Raw genomic sequence first — 14,485 nt, forward strand, 5'->3', positions numbered from 1 at the left:
TGTAAAGCCCTCCCAACAACACCGATTTTTCAGCCACGTGTTCAATCTCTCTACTCTTCAATTTTTGTACTCATTAGCACGTGGCACCAGTAGTAACACGGAGATTACTACCTTTGAGGTCCTAACCTTAAATTTTCTTCCTACCTCCCTAAATTCTGCCTGTATGACTGCATCCCACATTTTACCTATGTCGTTGGTCCCGATGTGAACCACGACCTCTAGCTATTTATTTATCCCCCAGGGTGCCCTGTGTCCGCTCTGTGATTTCCTTGACCAAGGCATCAGGGAGGCAGAAAACCATTCGGGAATCATGTCTGCGTCCGCAGAAACGCCTGTCTGTTCCTCTAACTATAGAATCCCTTATTATTACGGCTCTTTCGTTCTTCGTCCCTCCCCCCTGTGCAGCTGAACCACACGTGGTGCGCTGGAATTGTCTCTGGCTGCCCTCCCCAGAGGCACCATCGTCCTCCCGATACTGGGAATTGGATATCGGTTGGAAAGAGAGCTGGACTCACGGGGTACTCCTCCGCTACCTGCCTAGCACAATTACTATGTCTGGTGGTCAACGACGTCCCCACAACCTGCACGCATTTAAGCTGCAAGCGTGATAACCTCTTGAATCGTGCTATCGACGATAGCATCTTATTTTCTCCACCCATTGTTCTAGTTGCAAAACGCTGAGTTCAAGCAGTTGAATCTGCAGACAGCTCCTGCATACATCGTTAGGAGAGCTTGGGTGTGGGGGAGGGGTGGTGGGTAGGAGAGCTTGGTGGGAAAGGAGAGCTTGGGGAGTTAGTAGAGCTTGGGTGTTAGGAGAATTTGGGGACTTAGGAGAGCTTGTTGGGGAAGGAAAGCTTTTGGGGGTACGAGTGTTTGGGGGGTACGAGCGTTTGGTACGTAGGAGAGCTTGGGGGGTAGGAACGTTTGGGGGTTAGGAGAGCTTGCTGGCGAAGGAGAGCTTGGGGTTTGGAGAGCCTGAGGGAGTATATGAGAGCATTTGCGGGAACGAAGGTTTTGATGGTAGGAGAGCTTGTGGCATGGGAGAGCTTGAGGATTAGGTGAGCTTGGAGGGGGTAGAAGGGTACTTGGGTGGGTAGAAGAGAGCTTTGGGGGTAGAAGAGAGCTTTGCATGTAGCAGGGAGCTCAGGGGTAGAAAGTAGTTTGTTGGGTGGATGAGAGCTTGGGGGTGCGGTTGAAGCTTGTGGGCTAAGAGAGCTTGAGGGAGAGAGATTGGTGCGGGAGAGCTTGGGAGGTAGCAGAGCTTGGGCGGGTAGGAGCTCTTGGGGGAGGATTAGGAGAATTGGGGGGCAGCAGAACTTGAGAGGGTAGGAGATCTTTTGCGTGTGGGAGATCTTGCGGGGTAGGAGAGCTTTGGGGTAGGAAAGGAAGGTGGGTAGGAGAGGTGGAGTTGCTAGGAGAGGTTGGCGGGTAGCAGAACTTTTGCTGGGTAATAGAGTGTAGGAGAGCTTGGGGGTTGGAGAGCTTGGGAGAGAAAGGAGAGCTTGGGGGGAAGAGAGAGCTTGAGGGTTTGAGAGAGAACTTGGGTGTGAGTGAGAGCTTTGGGGGAGAGAACTTGCCGGGTCGGAGAGCTTGGCGGGTGTAGGTGAGCTTGGGTGCAGGAGAGCTTGGGGACAGTAGTAGAGTTTCGGTGGGTAGGAGAGCTTGGGTTGTAAAAGAGCTTGGGGAGGTAGGAGAGCACGGAGTGTAGGAGAGATTGGTGGGATAGACGTGCTTGGAGGGTGATAGAAGAGCTTGGGCGTGGTAGAAGAACTTGGGGGTAGGAGTGCTTAGGGGCGGTGGGAGAGCTTTCGATTAGGAGAGCTTGGGGGGGTAGTAAGATAGCTTGGGTGCTCGGCAAGCTTGGGGTGTAGGAGTGATTGTGGGGAAGGTGAGCTGCGCGTGCAGGAGTGCTTTGTGGGGAAGGAGAGCATGGGGTTAGGAGATCTTGCGGGGGAATGAGAGCTTGGTTTGTAGGAGAGCTCACGGCTGTTAGGAGAGCGTGTGGAGGTAGGAGATCATGGGGGTAGGAGAGTTTTGGGGGCTAGAAGATAGCATGGGGGAGAAGAAGAAAGCTCGGGGGTGCGGGGAAGAGAGCTTGGGGGCAAGAAGAGGGTGCTTGTTGAGCGAAGAGAGATCTTGGGGGTGGAGATAGCTTGGGGGGAAGGGAGAGCGTGAGTGGCGGTGAAGGCAGAGCTTATTGAGTAGGAGAGCTTGGTGTGGGGGTGGTGTGGGGTTGCTGGGAGATCTTGAGGGTAGGAGAGCATGGTGGTAGGAGCTTTGGCGTGGAAGCAGATTTTATGGATAATCCTGGGGAGTCGGGCGACTTGGGCGCTAGGAGAGCCTGGGTTGTAGGAGAACTTTCGGGGTAAGAGAGCTGGGGGGAGTAGGAGAAGTTGTGAGTTTGGAAAGCTTGCAGCGTATGAGATAGTTTGGTTGCGGATAAGAGAGCTTGCGTGGTAGAAGAGCGCTTCGTGGGTGGAAGAGACCTTGGGGGATAGAGAGGAGTTATATCCTGAAATACGGTAATTAACTCCAGAAAGAGGGAGAATAGGGTGCGCCAGAAATGGAGGACATTTCGACTGCAGGAACAGGGAAATCGTGTGATCCAGAAACAAGGGAAGTTTGGTTCCACAACAAATTAATGTGGAGCAAAATGAACAGGATATTTCTAAGATCCATGTAGAGGGGAATGAGGAGAGGGCAGTATCACATGTAACAGAGGAGAATGCACAAGCAAGTGGGAAATTTGGAGACAGTTCGAAAAAAGGCGAATTAGTTGTTCCTGCAGCAGGGGAAATAGGAGAGCGCACCATTAACAGGACAATTGGGAGCTTTCGGGAGACTCGTCGCCACATGAAAACTACTATGATGTGCTCCATAAACTCCGCAATTTGGAGCTCCAGTGTCGGGGATATTAGGAAGTCCACAAACAATTGAAACATTTCCAGAACCAGACGGATAAGGACGTCCAGAAATTGTGAATTAGCACCAAAATCAGAAGTATTACCTTCTGAAATAGTAGAATTAGCTGCAGAAACAGAGGAGTTAAGTTCAGAAACAGAGGAATTAGGATCTCCTCAAACTGGGATATTAGGAGCTCCAGAAAAATATCAATTACATCCACAACCACAGGTATGAGATTCAGAATCAGGCAAATTCTGAGCTGCTGATCGAGGAGCTCCAGAAACCCGGGAATGAACTCAATAATAAAGGCATTAGCTTGAGAAACAGGGCAATATACTGCAGAAAAAATGGAATTATACCCTGAAACTGGGGAAATATAAGATCGAGAAACAAGGGAAGTGTGGTTCCATAAACAAAGTAAGTTGGAGAAAAAGATACAGGAGATTTTGGAGATCGAGATACAGGGCGATTAGGAGAGGGCTCCATCAACTAGAACTTAGGAGCAGGCTCCAGAAAGTGGGACATTTGGAGACAGCTCCAGAAACAGGTGTATTCGCTGTTCCTGTGTCAGGAAATTTGGAGTGTGCACTATAAATAGCAACATTCGAAGCAATATATATATGTATATGGGAACTAGTAATCACGTAAGAACACAATTACGTGCTCTATAAACAGCACAATTTTGAGCTCCAGAAAGGCGGGTTTTCGGAGCTTCACAAACAACTGAAACGTCTCCAGCAATCGGGAACTAGTACTTGCAGAGTCGAGGGACTTAGCTCAAGAGGCAGAATTATTAGCTCCAGAAACAGTTCATAATGATACAGAAACAGGGGGGGTTCCCCCAGAAATTGAGGACTTCAGAGCGTCACAAACTGGGATATTAGGATGTGGAGAAAAAAGAGGAATTAGCTCCGGAAACATGGGAATTAGCACCAGGAACACTGGAATTGGCTCATAAACAAGGAAATTAGCTCCACAAACAGGGGCTCAACTCCAGAAACAGTGCAATCATCTGCAAAATCAGGGGAATTAGCTCAAAAACAGGGGAAGTATACGATCCAGAAACGAGGGAAGTATGGATCCACAAAAAAATTAATTTGGAGCAAAACAAACAGGTGATTTAGGAGATCCTGATACAGGGTAATTAGGAGAGGGCAATATCAAAGTAGTACTTTGGAGCGGGCTCTAGAAACTGGGAAATTTGGAGCCAGCTCCAGAAACAAGTGAATTAGCTAATCCTGTAGTCGGTTAATGAGGAGAGCGCACCATAAACAGTACAATTTGGAGCTCTAGATTTCGTGGAATTATAGGGTGCATGAAAAATGCAATTAGATGCAATATAAACGGAAATTTAAAGCCCAGAAGCAGAGGAATTAGGAGCTTCAGGAACAGGTGAACTAGGCTCTTCAGAGATTAGGGAATTAGATCCAGAAACATTGGTAGTAGCTCCAGAAAATGTTGAGTTAGTTCCAGAAACAGTTGAATTAGCCACAGATACAAGGGAATTAACTTTAGGAGCAGGGGAATTTGGAGCCGCAGAAAGATGGAAAGTTGGAGCTCCCTGAACTCGGCAATTACCGCAGAAACAAGGGAATTAGCTCCCGCAATCGAGCCATTGACTCCAGAAACAGTGGAATTAGCTCTAGAAAGATGAAAATAAGAGTTACAACAATTGGTGAATTATTAGCTCCAGATATAGTGGAATTCGCTCCAAAAACAGGGCACTGCGGAGAGGCCTACACAGGGGAAGCAGGAGCTCCAGGAGCACTGGAATAATCACAGTGTGGAGCAATTAGATCCAGAAACCTGGAGTTGTGTTTAGATATAGGAGAGTTACATCCGGAAACAGTTTCACTAGATCTTCCTGTAGCAGGAGAATTAGGAGAGCGCACTATAAACAGGACCATTCGGAGCTATATATATCGACAAACGAGTAGACTGGTAAAAAGGACAATTAGTTGCTTCATAAACAGAGCTCCACAAAGAACTGGAACATCTCCAGCAAGAGGAGCTCCAGAAACTATGCAAGCTTCTCCAGAATCAAAGTATTCGCTCCAGAAACAGCTGAATTAGCTCCAGAAACAGGGGAATTCCGTCCAGGAACAGGAAATTAGGAGTCGCAGAAAAAGGTGAAGTAAAAGTTCATGGATCACGGGAATTAGCACAGAAACAAGGGAATTAGCGCCAGAAACAGGGGAATTGCGTCTAAAATCTATGTAAATAGGTCTGGAAAGATGAGCAGTAGGAGTTATAGAAATTGGTAAATTTGTAGCTCCAGAAACAGGACAATGTGGATCTGCAGAAAAAGTTTAAGCAAGCTCTATGAACACAGGAATATTAACAGTACAGAGCAATTACCTCCAGAAACAGGGGAATTACGTTTAGGAAGATGAGAGTTACCTCCAGAAAAGGTGAATTTTCTGTTCATGTTGCGGGGTAATTAGGAGAGCGCACCATAAACAGGATAATTCGGAGCGATATATATCGTCGTCGACTAGACACTAAAAAGAAAAGGACAATTATGTGCTTCATAATCTGCACAATTTGGAGCTCCAGAAAAAAGGGAAATTAGGAGCTCCGCAGTAATTTTCCTCAGAAGAAAAGGTTAACTCCAGAAATAGATAAATTAGCAACAGAAACATGAGGTGCCATCTGAAACAGATGCATTAGTAGATCCATAATCTGTGATATAAGGAACTTCAGAAAAACATGAGCTCCAGAAACAGGGGAATTAGCTCCAGGAGCAGGGAAATTAGGATCAGCAGAGAGGGGAATTAGGAATGACAGGAATACGGAATTAGTTCAGGAAAATGGGTATTTGCTGGAGAAACAGGAGTATTAGGTCAAGAAAGATGAGAATTAGCAGTTACAGAAACTGCCGAATTGGGCACAGGAAGAACTGGTGAATTAGGATCTCCAGAGACATGGGAATTTGTTCAGTACACTGGAAGTAGCTCCGGAACAAAGGAATTACATTTAGAAAAAGAATTGTTGGCTCAAGAAAAAGGTAAGCTAGCTATTCCTGTCGCAGGGGAATTAGGAGAGCGCGCCATAAGCAGAATAATTCGGAGCTAAATATATGGGGGAAATTGTAGCAACATAAAAAGCAAAAATAGGTGCTTCACAAACAGCACGATTATAATCACCAGAAAGAGGGGAATTAGGATCTCAACAAAGAACTGAAATAACTTCATATACAGGGATACTAGGACGTGCTTAACCTGGGGTAGTTGGAGCTCCAGCAACAGCGGCTTTGGGAGCTCCCATAAGATGAGATATAGCAGCTCCAATAACATTGAAACTAACCCCGGATCAAGGGAAATCGCTCCACGAACAGTGCGAATGGGATATCCTTAATTACAGGAATTAATTCCAGAAAACCCAGGAATTAGCTCCTTAAATATTGATATAAACTCCACAAACCATGGAATTAAGTGTTCCAGAATCACCCGAACTAAGATCTCAAGAAAGAAGGGAATTATGTCCAGAAATAATGCGATTATACAGACAAATATAGAGAATTAGGTGCTCCAGAAGCAGAGTACATTTCAGCTACATATACAAGGTGATCAGCTCCAGGAACAGGGGAATTTGATCGAGTAAAAGAGGAATTAGGAGCTCCACAATCTGGGTAATTAGCAGCACCAGGAATATTGGAATTAGGTCAAGAAACAGCGCAATTAGCTCCAGAAACAGGGAAATTGGGGTTAGAAAGAGCAGATTTAACTCTAGAAATTGGAGACGTGGCTGTCCCTGCAGCAGGGGATTTAGGAGATCGCAACATAAACAGGACATTTCGGAGATATATACATAACTAGTAGATACTTAAATATGACAATTAGGTGCTTCATAAACAGCACAATTTGGAACTCATGCAAAAGGAGAATTATGAGCTCCACAAACAACTCAGAATCTCCAGAAAGTGCGGAACTTGAATTTCCAGAAACGATAGATTTTTCTCCTGAAACAAAGGTATTAGCTCCACAAACAACTGAATTAGCGACAGAAATATGACATTTCCATCTGGAAAAAGGGAAATTAGGAGTTGCAGAAAGAGGGCAAGTAGGAGCTCCAGGAACACGGAGTTGTGTTTAGAAATAGGAGAGTTACATCCGGAAACAGTTTCATTAGATCTTCCTGTAGCAGGGAAATTATGAGAGCGCACTATAAATAGGACCATTCGGAGCTATATATATCGACAAATGAGTAGACTGGAAAAAAGGACAATTAGTTGCTTCATAAACAGTGCAAATTGGAGCTCCCGAAACAGGGGAATTCAGAGCTCCACAAAGAACTGGAACATCTACAGAAAGAGGAGCTCTAGAAACTATGCCAACTTCTCCAGAATCAAAGTATTAGCTCCAGAAACAGCTGCGTTAGCTCCAGAAACAGTGGAATTCCTTCCAGAAACAGGGAAATTAGGAGTCGCAGAAAAAGGTTAATTATTTGCTCCAGGAACACGGGAATTAACGCAGAAACAAGGGAATTAGCGCCAGAGACTGGGGAATGAGGTCTAATAGATATGTAAATAGCTCTGGAAAGATGAAAAGTAGGAGTTACAGAAATTGGTAAATTAGAAGCTCCAGAAACAGCATAATTCGCTCCAGAAACAGGGCAATGTTGATCTGCAGAAACAGGGGAAGCGAGCTACAGGAACAGAGGAATAATCACAGTACATCGCAATTAGCTCCAGAAACAGGCGAATTACGTTTAGAAAGTGGAGAGTTACTTCCAGTAAAGGTGAATTTTCTGTTCATGTTGCAGAGTAATTAGGAGAGCGCACCATATACAGGACAATTCGGAGCCATATATATCGTCGTCCACGAGACACACTAAAAAGACAATTATGTGCTTCATAAAGAGCAAAACATGGAGCTCCAGAAAAAGGGAAATTAGGAGCTCCGCATGAATTTTTTTCAGGAGAAAAGGTTTCCTCCAGAAATAGATAAATTAGCGAGAGCAACAGTGGAGTTACCTCCAGAAACAGATGCATTCGGAGATCCACAATCTGGATATAAAGAACTCCAGAAAAAATATGAACTCAGAAACAGGGGCATTAGTTCAAGGTACAGGGGAACTAGGACGTGCTTAACCTGGGGTAGTTGGAGCACCAGCAACAGCAGCTTTGGGAGCTCCCATAAGATGGGATATAGCAGCTCCAATAACATTGAAACTAACCCCTGAACAAGAGAAATAGCTCCAGGAACGGGGCGAATGCGATATCCTTAATTACAGGAATTAATTCCATAAACCGGGGAACTAGCTCCAGAAATATTGGGACAAACTCCACAAACTGTGGAATTAAGTGCTCCAGAAACACCTGAACTCCAGAAAGAGGGGAATTATGTCCAGAAATATTGCGCTTATTTAGACAATTATGGAGAATTAGTTGCTCCAGAAGCAGAGTGCATTTCAGCTACATATACAAGATGATCAGCTCCAGGAACAGGGGAATTTGATCCAGTAACAGAGGAATTAGGAGCTCCACAGACTGGGAAATTAACAGCCCCAGGAATATTGGAATTATGTTAAGAAACAGCGCAATTTGTTACAGAAACAGGGGAATTGGGGATAGAAAGAGCAGAGTTAGCTCTAGAAATTGGTGACGTGGCTGTCCCTGCAGCAGGGGATTTAGGAGAGCGCACCATAAACAGGACATTTCGGAGATATATATAACTAGCAGATACTTAAATATGACAATTAGGTGCTTCATAAACAGCACAATTTGGAGCTCCAGAAAAAGAACAATTAGGAGTTCCTCAAACAACTCAGAATGTCCAGAAAGAGGGGAACTTGAACTTCCACAAAGGATGTATTTTTCTCCTGAAACAAAGCTATTAGTTCAACAAACAGCTGAATTAGCTACAGGAACATGAAATTTCCATCCAGAAACAGGGAAATTAGGAGTCACAGAAAGAGGGGAAGTATGAGCTTCAGGAAAACGGCAATTAGCGCAGAATCAAGGGAATTAGCGCCAGAAACAGGGGAACTAGCGCCAGAAACAGGGGACTTAAATCTCGAAACTGTGGAGTTAGGTTTTGAAAGGTGAAAAGTAGGAGTTACAGAAACTGGTAAATTAGCAGCCCCAGAAACAGAGGAATTAGCTCTAGAATCTTGGGAAGGAGCTCCAGGAACACAGGAATAATCACAGTGCAGTGTAATTATCTCCAGAAACACGGGATTACTTTTCGAGAGAGGAGAGTTACCTCCAGAAAAGGAGAATATTCTGTTCATGTTGCAGGGTAATTAGGAGAGCGCACCATAAACAGGACAATTCGCAGCCATATATCTCGTCGTCTACCAGCAGGTGAAAAGCACAATTATGTGTTTCATAAACCGCACAATTTGGAGCAACAGATAAAGGGAATATAGGAGCTCCACAGGAATGTTCCCCAGAAAAAAAGGTATTAGCTCCAGCAACAGTTGAATAACAACAGAAACAGGGGAGTTACCTGCAGAAACAGGTATATTAGGAGATCCACAATCTGGAGTATTAGGAACTCCAGAAAAAATATGAGCTGCAGAAATTAGCTCCACGAACAGGGGAATTAGAAGTTACAGAAACTGCCGAATTGTGCGCTGCAGACGGTGGGGAATTAGGAGCTCCAGAGACACAGGAATTTGTTCAGTACAGCGGAAGTAGCTCCAGAAAAGGTATTTACATTTATCAAGAGAATAGTTGGCTCAAGAAACAGGTAAGCAAGGTATTCCTAGAGCAGGGGAATTAGGAGAGTGCACCATAAGCGGAATAATTCGGAGTTACATATAACGGTTCAAATTTTAGCCTGAATAAAAAGCACAATATGGCGCAATATAAACAGCACAATTTGAAGGTCCAGAAACAGGGGAATTAGGATCTCCACAAACAACTTTAATAGCTCCAGAAACAGGGGAACGAGGACCTGCATAACCTGGGGTAGCAGGAGCTCCAGCAACAGCGGCAAGATGAGATTTAGCAGCTCCAAGAACATTGATACTAACCCCGGAACAAGGGAAATAGCTCAGGGAACAGGGCAAATGGAATATCCTTAAATACAGGAATTAATTCAATATACCGGGGAATTAGCTCCAGAACTATTGGGATAAACTCCACAAATTGGAGAATTAAGTACTCCAGAAATACCGGAATTAGGAGCTCCAGAAAGAGAGGAATTATGTCCAGAAATATCGCGATTAGCTCAATAAAGAGGGTGTATCAGTTGCTCCAAAAACAGAGGACTTTTCAGCTACAGATACAAGGCGGTTTGCTCTGGGAACAGGGGAAGTTGCTCCAGAAACAGAGGAATTAAGAGCTCCAAAGAATGGAAAATTAGCAGCTCCAGAAACAGTAGAATTAGCTCCGGAAACAGCATAATTAGCTCCAGAAACAGGGGAATTGTATTTAGAAAGAGCAGAGTTAGGTCTAGAAAGAGGTGACTTAGCTGTCACCTGCAGCGCGGGACTTAGGAGAGCGCACCATAAACAGGACATTTCGGAGATATATATATATAAACCTAGTAGACAGTTAAATAGGACAATTATGTGTTTCATAAACAATGCAATTTGGAGCTCCAGAAAAAGGGCAATTAGGAGATCCACAAATAACTCAGAATCTCCAGAAAGAGGGGAACTAGGACTTCCAGAAGCTATTGATTTTTCTACGGAAACAAATGTATTCGAAACATAGGAACATAGAAAATAGGTGCAGGAGTAAGCCATTCGGCTCTTCGAGCCTGCACCACCATTTAATAAGCTAATGCCTAATCTTTCACCTCCGTACCCCTTTACTGCTTTCTCTCCATACCCCATGATTCCTCTCACCGTAAAGGCCATATCTAACTCCCTCTTGAATATATCCAAACAACTGGCTTCAACAACTCTCTGCGATAACAACCCTCTGAGGGAAAAAGTTTCCCCTTATCTCAGTCCTAAATGTCCTACCCCTTTTCCTTAGACTGTGTTCCCTGGTTCTGGACTTTGTCAACATCGGGAATATTTTTCCTGCATCTAACCTGTCCAGTTCCATCAGCATCTTATATGTTTCTTTGAGATCCCCTCTCATCCTTCTAAACTCCAGTGAATACAGGTCCAGCCGATCCAGTCTCTCCTCATATGTCAGTCCTGTCAGTCCAGGAATCAGTCTGGTGAACCTTCACTGCACTCCCTCAATAGCAGGAACGTCCTTCTTCAGATTAGGAGACAAAAACTGAACATAATATTCCAGGTGAGGCCTCATCAAGGCTCTGTACAACTGCAGTAAAACTTCCCTGCTCCTTTAATCAAATCCGTGAGCTATGAAGGCCAACATACAATTTGCTTATTCACAGCCAGCTTTATCTGCATGCCAACTTTCAAATACTGATATACCATAACACCCAGTTCTCGTTGCGCCATCTCTTTTCCGAATCTGCCACCATTCAGGTAATATTCTGCATTTGAGTTTTTGCCACCAAAGTGGATAACCTCACAATTATCCACTTTATACTTCACTGAATATATTCAAAAAGTTGTTGGATAATGTCCTTACTACCAGGGGGATCAAGGGGTATGGCGAAAATCAGGAATGGGATACTGATGTAGCATGTTCAGCCATTAACTAATTGAAAGGCGTTGCAGGCTAGAAGGGCCGAATGGCCAACTCCTGCACCTATTTTCTATGTTTCTATGTTTCTATACGGCATCTGCCATGCATTTGCCCACTCACCTAACCTGTCCAAGTCACCCTGCAGCCTCTTAGCGTCCTCCTCACAGCTCACACCATCACCCAGTTTAGTGTCATCTGCAAACTTGAAGATATTTCACTCAATTCTTTTTTCTAAATCATTAAGATAGATTATAAAGAGCTAGGGTACCAGCATTGAGCCCTGCGACACTCCACTAGTCACTGCCTGCCATTCCGAAAAGGACCCGTTTATCCCGACTCTCGTCTTTCTGTCTGCCAACATGTTCTCTATCCACGTCAGTACATTAGCCCCAATACCATGTGTTTTAATTTTGCACACCAATCACTTGTGTGGCACCTTGTCAAAAGCCATTTGAAAGTCCAAATACACCACATCCACTGGTTATCCCTTGTGCACTCTACTAGTTACTTCATCAAATAATTCTAGAAGATTTGTCAAGTTTGATTCCCCCTTCATAAATCCATGCTGATTGGAGCGATCCTCTCACTGCTTTCGAAATGCGCTGCTATTTCATTTTTAATAATTGATTCCAACATTTTCCCCACTACCGATGACAGGCTAACCGGTCTATTATTACCTGTTTTCTCTCTCCCTCCTTTTGTAGCTCCAGAAACAGTTGCGAATGAAACATGGGAATTCCCTCCAGGAAATGGGAAATTAGGAGTCACAGAAAGTGGGAAAGTTCGAGCTCCAGGATCACGGGAATTCGCGCTGAAACACGGGAATTAGATCAAGAAACTGTGGAAATGGGTCTTGAAAGAACAACAGTAGGATTTACAGAAACTGCTAAATTAGCAGCTCCAGTAAACAGTGGAATTCGCTTCGGAAACAGGGCAATGTGGATCTGCAGAAACAGGGGAAGCGAGCTCCAGGAACACAGGAATATTCACAGTACAGCCCAATTACCTCCAGAAACAGGGAAATTGCATTTAGAAACAGGAGGGTTATATCCAGAAAAAAATGACATTTCTGTTCATGATGCAGGGAAATTTGGAGAGCGCACCATAAACAGGACAATTCCGAGCCATATATATATCGGCAAACTATTGATTCGTAAAAACGCCATGAATGTCCTTCATAAACCGCAAAATTTGGAGCGACAAAAAAAGAGAAATTAGGAAGTCCACAGGAAATTTCCCCAGAAAAAGTATATTAGCTCCATAAACAGTGAATGAGCAACAGAATTAGGCGAGCTACCTCCAGAAACAGATGCATTACGAGATCCACAAGCTGAGATATTAGATACTCGAGAAAAAAGATAAGCTCCAGAAACAACGGATTTATCTCCAAGAACAGAGGAATTAGATGATGCAAAGAGGGAGATTAGGAGTTCCAGGAATACTAGAATTAGTTAAGAAACAAAGGTATTTGCTCCAGTAAAACAGGGGTAATGGGATATCCTTAATTACAGGAAAGAATTCCAGAAACTGGGGTATTAGCTCCAGAAATATTGCAGTTAACTCGCCAAACTGGGGAATTAAATGCTCGAGAAACAGCAGAATTCGGAGCTCCAGAAAGACGGGAAATAGGTCCAGAAATATGGTGATTAGCACGAGAAGGAGGGAGAAAGAGTTGCTCCAAAAACAGAGGAATTTGCAGTAACAGAAACAAGGCGATTAGCTCCATGAACAGGGGAAGTTGCTCCAGAAACAGCGGAATTAGGAGTTCCACAGATTGGGCAATTAGCAGCGCAATGAACAGTGAATTAGCTCCGGAAACTGAAGTAATAGCTCCACAAACAGGAACTGGCTCCAGAAACAGAGGAATTAGTTTTAACAAGAGAAGAATTGTCATATACACAGGCAAATTAGCTGTTCCTGTGGCAGGGCAATTAGGACAGCGCACCATTAGAGAAATAGCCCCAGAAGAATTGGTTTAGCTCCAGAAATAGGGGGAATGGGATCTCCATAAATACAGGAATGAATTCCAGAAACAGGGTAATTAGCTCCCAAAACATTGGAATTAACTCCACAAACATGGATGTTAGGTGGTCCAGTAACACCTCCTCTGGACCCTACTTTGACCATTTGTTGCCCTATTAGCACCACGCTACCGTTACCCATTTCATATTGAATTAATCCAACACTCCACTGCATCACAGACCTACAACTTTGTCCTTGCTCGCTGTCTATTTCTTTCAGTTCCTGTCCTTGTTGACAAAGTCTGTAATCTGTAACTTTTTCCTAAACGATCGGAATGATCATCCGACTGTCGGTGAAATCGCGTTCTTCCTCCACAGAATCTGCATGACCTGCTGAGTTTGACAGAATTTTGTGTTTTTATTCATTTTGCTTTCGTATCTCTTTAAAGTACAATTCTGTCTGCCCGGGTAAAATCTCTGTCTATTTAAAATGTCGTGTTTTCTGACCCAGATCATTCTGTGTCTGTTTGAAAGGGATGTGCTGTCTGTTGCGGCTCTCAAATTTCAAATTTAACAAACTGCCGTTGGAGGGTGCAAGTATTTTAATTTGTTTGTAACAACGAAAATCTCTGTTGTCTGTGTCCTGCTCCAGATCAGGGATGCTGGTATATATTGGGACAATCCCCTGGGTCCAGCTCCTGATCAGTGATGGTGGTATATCTTGGGGTATTCCGCTGGGTCCTTCTCTGATCAGTGATGCTGGTATATATTGGGGTGATCCCTTCAGTCTTGCTCCTAATCAGTGATGCTGGGATATATTGGGGCAATCGCCTGGGTCCTGCTCCTGATCAGTGATCCTGGTATATATTGGGGCAATCCCCTGGGTCCTGCTCCTGATCAGTGATGCTGGTATATATTGGGGCAATCCACTGGGTCCTGCTCCTGATCAGTAATGCTCGTAAATATTGGGGCAATCTTCTGTGTCCTGCTCCGGATCAGTGACACGGGGATGTGTTGCGGCTAATCTCCTGTATCCTGGTCCTGATCAGAGATGCTG

The sequence above is a fragment of the Pristiophorus japonicus genome, unplaced genomic scaffold, assembly GCF_044704955.1.
Source record: "Pristiophorus japonicus isolate sPriJap1 unplaced genomic scaffold, sPriJap1.hap1 HAP1_SCAFFOLD_237, whole genome shotgun sequence".
NCBI classification, from domain to species: Eukaryota; Metazoa; Chordata; class Chondrichthyes; family Pristiophoridae; genus Pristiophorus; species Pristiophorus japonicus.